General features: G+C 37.6%; 1 protein-coding gene across 9 annotated transcripts in view; it reads left to right on the forward strand.

Moving 5' to 3' along the window:
- The window catches only part of MEF2C (myocyte enhancer factor 2C), a 179,170-nt gene that overhangs the window by 36,903 nt on the left and 132,663 nt on the right, over window positions 1-9,604 (forward strand). Inside the window, exon 1 of one of the 9 annotated variants that reach the window (XM_072416170.1) lies at window positions 3,292-3,622. The exons of the other annotated variants lie outside the window; for them this stretch is intronic. The gene's annotated coding sequence lies outside the window, so the exon portion shown is untranslated. Of the gene's footprint in view, window positions 1-3,291; window positions 3,623-9,604 lie in introns of those variants that run through there. 9 annotated transcript variants of the gene reach the window in all.

A 9,604-nucleotide genomic window follows, 5' to 3' on the forward strand; every position in this document is an offset into this window, starting at 1 on the left:
TTATTGTTATTATTACACTTTCTCTAGACTTCTAGGAATAAAATCACTGCCATTTTTTTTATTGCTACCTGTCTGTGTCCTCATTAGGGACATTCATTCTCTAAAGCTACATAGACACACAAGGTTATTGTTTCCCAAGACAAATAGTTGTGATCATCTCTGGCAAAAATCTAGCATGTCTACAGAAATCCCTAATGGATTAATAAATGAGAAAGCAGGGACAGCCACTTACCTATAGAAGAGTGCACAGTGGGGTGTCACTTGCTTATCCTCCCTTCTCTCTCCCCAGAAATGGACAGTGCTGGGTGTACAGCACTCATTCATTCTCCTATCACCAGAAACAATAGGATCATTTCCAGCACCTGAATTATATTGTCTATTTGACATCTGTATAGGGCTGTCCTGATCACTAACACCACTTTGAATAAATGTGTTCCAATAAATTCCAATAAATTGGAATAAATTCCAAAACTTTGAGTTGCCACCAGTACAGGAAGAGGGGGAACACTTGTTCCTGTGACAACAGTCTAAGTAGGGTTTTTCCTTACAATGCAAAGATATAATTTTACTTCCAGCTGAGTCTGAGTACAGGAAGTGAAGGTAAAAGAAGACACTGATTTTACTTAGAGAGGAGCTTAACTTCAAAAATAAAAAATTGAAAGAGGCAGGTTCCCTATTGCAGCAGGGACAGGCTATGTCCCTTCCATAATAAAATATTCTGCATGATCGCAATTTTTTAGGTACATTTACCTGTCCCTGGCTATCTTCGACCATCTGTATTGCCTCGATCAGAATGACGTAACTTCAATGCATGCAATAGGTAATTTATTCCTGGCAGTGGGGTATGCCAGGATTGCATATTGAGCACAGCCCATTGTACACTTCAAAAAATATTAAGAACAGGCAGGTAAGTTTATTTTATTGCAGAAGGGACATACCCTGCCTTGTCAGTAATAAACAACCTGTCAGCAGAACCTATTGTTCTGCTTTTATCCAAATGGAAAAACGGAAGTTTAATATATTATATTGGGTGGTTAATAGCAAAACACTCCATCACCTGTCTGCTAGCAATTTTATTCTCTAGCTACAGCGCTTGTGTAACGCAGATGCTGAGAGTCCAGTGGAAGGCCAAGGCAATGTAACTCCAGCATGCAAAGACTCACTGGTATAGCAATATTAGTGACCAATAGGAAAAAAATGCAGGCAGTGCACAACATGGCAGAGGGGACAATGGGAAAAGATGCAGATCCAAAAGAACCATCACACAACATGGCAGAGGGGACATTTGCACAAGATTATTGGAGGAGGTCAGACTAAGAGATACATTTGCTATAACATGCAGGATAGCAAAAATTTGCATGCATGGGTTTAACTTTATCAATCGACAAGGGAAAAAGATGCAGATATAAAAGAATCATCACACAACATGGCGGAAGGGATTACTAACATTACTTGATGAGGTCAATCTAAGAGTTAGGTTTGCCATAATGTGCAAGAATGCATCTATTTGCGTGTGGGTGTAACATCATCAGTGGCCAATGGAAAGAAATGCAAGTCCAGAAGAAACAGTGCACACCATGGCAGAGGTGACAAGCGAGCAACTAACATTACTGGATGAGATCCAATCAAGAGTTAGGTTTGCCCTAATGGGCAAGAATGCCATATAATGTATGTACAGGTAGAACATTGATAGTGAACAATGGGAAAAGATGCAGGTCTAAAAGAACCAACACACAACATGGCAAAGGGGACAAACGGGCACCTAGCATCACTGGAGGAGGTCAAACTAAAAGTTATTTTTGCCATACATGCTAGAGTGCAATAACTCGGGGTGTAACATCATCAATGGCCGTTGGGAAAAGAAGGAGGTCCAGAAGAACCAACGCACAACATGGCGAATGCGACAAGCATGCACCTAACATTACTGGATGAAGTTAACCATGAGTTATGTTTGCCATGATTTGCCACAATCCAATACCTCATACATTATCTGCGTGCATATGTGTAACATCATTAGTGGGCAATGGAAAAAAATGCAGGTCCAGAAGAACCAACGCACAACATGATAGAAAGGAGGAGTGCTCAACTAACATTACTGGATGAGGATAAACTCAAAGATAAGTTTACTATGACATGCAAGAATGCAATAACTTGTGTAACATCATCAGTGGCCAATAGGGGAAGAAGCAGGTAGAAGAACCAATGCACAACATGGCAAAGGTGACAAACGCGCCCCTAACATTATTAGATGAGGTCCTGCTCAGTTATAAGTATGCCATAATGCAAACCCTTACATGTTATCTTTGCGCATGGGTGTAAAATCATCAGTGGCCAATGGGATAAAAGCAGGTCCAGAAGAACCAACACACAACATGGCGGAGGTGACAAGTGCACCTAACATTATTGGATGAAGTCAAACTCAAGGATAAGTTTGCCATAATGTGCAAAAATTTCTATATTATCTATGTGCGTGGGTGTAACATCATCAGTGATCAATGTGAAAAGAAGCAAGTCTAGAATGACCAACGCACAACATGGCGGTGGCGACAAGTGCACCTAACATTAATGGATGAGGTTAAACTCAAGGATAAGTTTGCCATATTGTGAAATAATTTCTATATTATCTATGTGCGTGGGTGTAACATCATCAGTGAACAATGTGAAAAGAAGACGGTCCAGAAGAACCAACGCACAACATGGCGGAGGCGACAAGCGCACCTAACATTTATAGATGAGGTCAAACTCAGAGATAGGTTTGCCATAATGTGCACTAATTTCTATATTATCTATGTGCGTGGGTGTAACATCATCAGTGATCAATGTGAAAAGAAGACGGTCCAGAAGAACCAACGCACAACATGGCGGAGGCGACACGCGCCCCTAACATTACCGGATGAGGTCAAACTCAGAGATAAGTTTGCCAAGACATACAGGAAGACAATATACACATGTCCTAGAGCTGTTCATTTCTGACATAAATAATACAATATATGTTTTGGATGAGTGAGGTCCACACATCAGCCCAAATAAGAGGACAAGTGAGGAGAGAAGAGGGACAGTCCCTGCACAATGAGGGCCACTTGGGAGCTGAAGGAAATGAGCAGGCACATTGATTAAACACATACACAGCAGGGCTTGGAAATATAAGGTAGCCTGCAGATAAAAATAGGAAGCTATCTATCCAGAGGAGGATAAAGAGGAAGAGAGGAGTGTAGAAGAGAGGAGGAGTGAAGAGGGGAGGAAAGAAGGGAGAGAGAGGGAGGGAGAGGAAGAAAGAAGACAGAAGGGGGGGAGAGCAGCAGAGGGGGAGCTAAGAAAACGACACCTCGCCAGGCTGTGAGTTTTAAATCCATTGCTTGTATTCCTCCTCTCCATGTTACAAAGGCTGAGAGCTTCTTGTCCCCCCACTCGTCTCCTGTCACTTCCTTCCTGGACGTTTGCAGACTCCGCTGACTTTTACATGCTGCCAGCACACAGACATCCTTCTGCCCACTGTTGGATTGAGTTGCTGCTTCACAAGTGAAAGAGTGGAGAACTACAAGAGCCAGAAGAACCCTGCTATTCATCCCTTATTGCCTGCTCATCCCAATGAGAAGAGAAGCCTGGTGAGCACATGTCTCATGTAAGTAGATCTTTTTGGGGTGGTCACCCTGCTCTAGCCCCATCAGACTCTCTGCTTTGCTTAGCTGACATTGCTGTGCACTTTGAGAGCTGACATGGAAAAAGTTTCCAGTGGCTGCACTTACACTGCTCATCTCAGCTTCTTTATCTGAATCTACAACCCAACATTTCTGCTTGCGTCTCTCCAGCAAGTTATGACCTTGTAACACTTGTATCAAGTTGATTATTTTTCCAAAGCAGATCAAGTTGCATTAGAATATTGTAGCCATGAAGACTCACTTCCTACAGGATGTGAACACTGTCATTGCTTAAGGAAGCATGCCTGAGCACTAATAGTCCTACATACCTTGACAAGATGTGTTCTACCTTGTTGGGTGTCACTAAAAGGTCATGATTGCCATATGAGCACAAGCTTGCCATCTCTAGTTCTCATTGTCAGGGAAGACAATGTCATTTATTAGGCATCCTTTTCCAAAGCACATTATACTATTTTAATTAGACTGCACAATTGCAATCAGCATAGCCAGGGCTCACATCCTGCTTTTCTTTGCAAGTATTAACCTCATTCTTAACCTTAAAACACCACCGGTGTTTAATAATAAATAAAGATGATAGCGAAACCCAAGTCTGAATGATTTATATGCTTGAAGAAGCTTGTCATGTTTTATTTTAGGTTTTCGCTTATGGCTTTAAATCTCTGCCTTGGCTTAGGTGAAGGTGCTCAGAGTTTCAGGGTTCTGATCAGAACTGCAACCTAAAAGTTTTATATTAAAAGACATTGTTATCAGTATGAATAGCAATACACAACTGGCACGTGTTCTCTCCTTTACACCTACAATTCACTTTATTTCCCTGTAGAATAGTGATGATTGTTATTCTGGTCCATGATCAAGAGGAGTGACTTTACTGTTAGACAATTAAAAAAAAACTTTTGTAATCAGATGCTCAGACTTAAAATGTTGATCTATGAACATAGGAAGTATAATCTCTTAAAACCTTGGCAGACTGTAAAACACCTGCAATCAACCACATCACATACCCTTCGCATTAAAAATATGTGCACTTCTGTGTTTTTATGCTATGCTGAGCAGTACAGGAATGTATGGCATTTACTATGGAAAACTCCATTAGCGTTTTTTTGGCCTTCACATCAATGTTTCTACTTTTCACAGCACATGTGGTATGTTAGCATTTTTAAACGCGTGTAACAATCAGAAGATTAATCAGCAGACAACGCAGCTCAGATTTAAACCGTGCTCATGTTCTCAGCATAGTTTAGTACAGGCCAGCGCTGACACATAGAGACCATGACATCCTTTAATGAACAAAAACAAACTTTTGTAATAAACATAATGTTTTCTCTGTAAGGAATATGGTGAATGATAAGCAATCAGAGCAAATGATCATTTCCCGGTTACTTGAGATTGCATGCATTGATTTGCTTCTATCTAAATCAATAGTCACAAAGAAGTTGATCCAATTAGAGAACCGAAGTGAATGTCTTTCTCAAATTCATTGCTGGGCACTGCGTATAGAATGACCTTATCAATTGTAAATATATACATGTATAAGAAAAATATGTTTTGTGATTCAGAATAAAACAAAAACATATTGTACATGATATTAAAAATATTTTTTGGATGATACAATAACACAAGAAGATTTATTGACAGATTCAGATTCTCTCCGATATTCAATTTCCATTTTAGATTTATATATATTATTAACTTTTATCATTTATTTATCACCCCAAATAAATTTACTATGAAATATCACTTAGTATAAGATTGCAAATATTGTGCCATGTCCATATACATATATCATATAAATGATTTATATATATATATATATATATATATATATATATATATATGGTGACAATTATCAGTCACTGCCTTCCTAAAGCAGATACTTTAAAGGTTTATTGCACACGTGCCTTGGTATAGTGTGCAGCTGAGGGGGTCAGAACAGTGCTTAAGGTTCAGGTAATTAATATTTAGTGCCTCTTCTAGGGCACATTCATCCCACAGCTGTATTGGCTGGAGCGCTATAGAGTTTGGCTCTTTACTTGAATCTGTCATCCCTGTGAAATCAAATCAGCTTTGTTGATCCTCAAGTCGAGTGAACAGGGGTAACCCAGTGTTGTGTGCCGGATAAAAGAAGGATTAAGCAGTTCACTTGTCACTGTGATCGACCACAGATAACATCTGCACATGCAGGGCACACTCCTTGGTTATTTGATTATAGCCTAAGAAAGACTTATCCCTGTTTAGTCATGGCTTAATGTAACTCTTTCCATAAAGAACAAAAAAACAGTTGTATATCCAGATATCAAACAATTTCTAACGGCTACATTAAAAACACTACATTGATGTATGGGAATTAGTTCTGCAATCAACGAGATGGTACAATATGCAATATGCCATTATAACATCATCATCCAGATTAAAAGAAATAATTGCAAGGACAAAAAAAAACTGAATAATTTAGATTTTATTCAATAAACATATTTTCTGCTTACTGATCAAACTCTAACTCTGTACAAATGTCGAATATAAGTTTGATCACCATAGTACACCTGGATTTTGAGTAACGTAGGTAAAGGTTTTCTCAAAGTCATTTTTCAATTTTTTGGGGTACGATTGGCTAATTGAAAAATGAAGAAACAATTATACCCAGTAATGTATGCCACATACAAATAATGCAGAACCAGCAAATATGGATGCAGTGTTTTAGATATATATTTTTATTTTCTGTTTTCAGATACAGAATCCTGGCTTTGGCTAAGTTACTAAAGACGGGTTCTTGTAATTGTCAAGACTGATTTAGGAGAATAAATAGTATTCTCTATATGCAGATCTACCTGATTATTTATGATGTCTTTTAATGTTTTTGAAAATGAGAAACCATTGATTGGATTATTACAATAAAAGTCAGTTTGCTTAGATATCGTCATATATTATATGTCAACATATCTCATGCAATTAATAAAACGTGTTATAATATAGTCAACATAGTTGTTCTACTTTGCAATTTGCCCGTCCTCCATAGATCTCTACCTGTTGAGGGGTTTCTTAAATGTCACAGCTCAGCTCACATTGTATTTCGGGATTGTACCCAAGATTCACTTTTCACAGTAAATTTTTATGTACCTCTTTTAGGACTGTTTGTGTCATACTATAATTCAAGCATAGATTACTAAAATTATTTGGTTTATTTAAATAAACCAAATTGTGCAAAGTTCTGGAAGTAACCCCTAGCAACAAATTATTAATCTGATTTCTTTTTCTGTATGCCCCAGCTGGTGAAAGTTGAAATCTGATTGGCTACTATGGGGCACTGAACTGCACATCATCATTAATCGTTGACCTGCATTATTCATTTGGCTCATCTGTATATATCTATATTATATATATGTATAGTATTTATATATATACTATATTATTATAGCAATGGCAATCTTGCTCACCCGATGACTACGTGGCACCTGAATGCCATGTAGTGTTTTAAACTGCAGACCTATACTGATCAGTTTGAACTGTGGCAGCACAGTTTTGCTTTATTGTACTTTTTTTTAAGTGCGATTATATTTTAGATTCATTACCAACATTTCTTCATTGAGTTATTTGGGTAATATTGCATTGTTTTTAGTATTTTGGAGGTGTTAGTGAGTGAATATTACCAGCCTATTTTATTACATTGGAAAAAATGAAATATTTTGACATATGAAAGTCAATTATGTATCAGATGCACCAACACTCTTGTCTTTCATAATATTGAATTGTTTTACTTTTACTTTTGGGTGGTTACCTAAGGTATGCAGTCCAGAATTTGCTGTTGACATACCCACCAATAATAACCACCATTATAACAAACCAAAAAGCATCATCATATAATCCATTGTGGAAACATATACTGTTAAAGTTTAAATGTATAAAATACGATCTGATTTTTTTTTTACAAAGTAACTCGAGCCCTCAAAGAAGCTTATAACCTAATTATCATTTTTTATGTGTCTGAAAGGCAAAAGAAAGAGCTAATCTGCCATCTAATTGATCTTTTAGGACATTTTTAGATTGTGGGGGAACTGGAACACATGGAGAAAAATTTACACAAACATTGAGATACAACCTTCAAGTCTATAATATCCATAGAAACTTAACCCCTTAACCCAACACCAAAGGTCCACGATCCTAACATCTTAGACACAATGTTACAGTCTTGAAAAATATGATGTTGCCAAAGGGCAACCCATAACAAGTGGTCAAAATTCATCATTTAGGGATGGCCCAAAATAAAAAGTTAAATAAAAATAGCCAATTCGTATATCCAAACTGTACATTATCACTGCTTTGTAGAACAGAACACCATATCCTTACTATACAATTACATATATGTTTTTAATTGCATAGAAAAATAATACATTATTATTGGCAATTAATAATCACTGCACTTGTTTCATGAAGATTAGGGGTGTACCTTTTTTCTCAAATACGAGTGCATGTGCTCTAACAAGACAAAGTTCCCATTTACGGTAACTTCTGTCTTACTTTCCGGGATAATTTTTTACTGCTTGTTGACTCGCTGCAAAACAGTAGTTTTAGCCTATATCAGGAAGCACCTTCTCTATAAATTGCTGATGTGATTTTTTAGCTTCCCACCAATACAGTACTATACAAAAGATCAAGTAGGAAGTATATTTATGCTGCAGGACGTTCAGTGTCAGTGGTTGCAATCTGCATCATTCTTTGCTGGTAATGAGTTTAAAACTAAGCACATCTCGAGCATGAGTAGTCATACATGTCTGCAAAGGCCAGTGACAATACACTCACAAATGCCAGTATACAGTCAGTGTTTGACTGATCCCCCTCATATGGTTCGCATACACTGATGATTTATGGTACGTGGGAATGTTCATGACCTCATTGCATGCACAATAGCATTGCATGTAATCTAAACAGTCCTAATTGTACACAGGTCTGGGGGTGACAAACATCATGGATTGTATTACATAGCAAACGGATAACAATGTCAACAGTCTTTTATGCTATTGTAAGTATGGGCCTGGTATGGCGCTGACATTCAGGGATGATCCTATTTGTGCATTAAACCCAATGTTTCAATATGTTTATGTTACCCTTTGAAACAATAGTACATATAAATAAAAAAGTGCAATATGTCAGGAAATGTCTGGGACATTGTGTAGGACAATAAGCTAAGTTAAAATGTGAGATAAAAGTTACAAGTCTTTTTATCTCACATTGGGCAAGGGATAACCCTGAACCTTTAAGATTTTGACTTCAAGAATATATTTACCTGGTTGCTTGTTTTAAATATGATCAGTGTACCCAAAATGCCTAATAATTACTTTTACAAACTACAGCTTATGAGGGTTTCATTGAAATGCTGTCTTTTATATACTCTGCAGCAAAGCAAGATGTATAGTTGCATCATGCGTGTGTTTCCTCGAATGGAAACTTGTAAATATTTTAAAGTGACTGTACTCCCTGTTGTAGCCAGATGTTACTCATTGCAGTAATTCCACATTTTGACATTTCTTATTTGAAACCCTTCTCTGCTATACCCCAGATTGTGTAAAAAGGGCAAAACTTGGTGAATGTATTGTCTTCTTTTCTCTCTACAATTAATTGTGATGGGATTTTTTTTGTTATGTACTTTAGCAACAGAAAAAAATAGAATCATACACTTAGGATATATTACCACACTCTAGGGCCATTTAAACAAAATCTCAGTTAATCTGTAAATGGGTTCGTATTCTAAATAAGCCAAAGATTGTCCGTTCCTCAACAGATTCAAGTGTGGAGTGAAGCTTATTGTAAGAGGCAGAGTGGGGGCACTTGTGTTATAGAGCTGATTGTCAGAGTGAATTACTGCGTGTAGGTGGCAGAGGACAGGGGCAGAAGAAGGGGGCACTAGTGGTGCAGAATCTAATGTGCAGGTGATGGGGGAAAATGTCAGCAGA

This window comes from Pyxicephalus adspersus, chromosome 6 (assembly GCF_032062135.1).
Source record: "Pyxicephalus adspersus chromosome 6, UCB_Pads_2.0, whole genome shotgun sequence".
Lineage (NCBI taxonomy): Eukaryota > Metazoa > Chordata > Amphibia > Anura > Pyxicephalidae > Pyxicephalus > Pyxicephalus adspersus.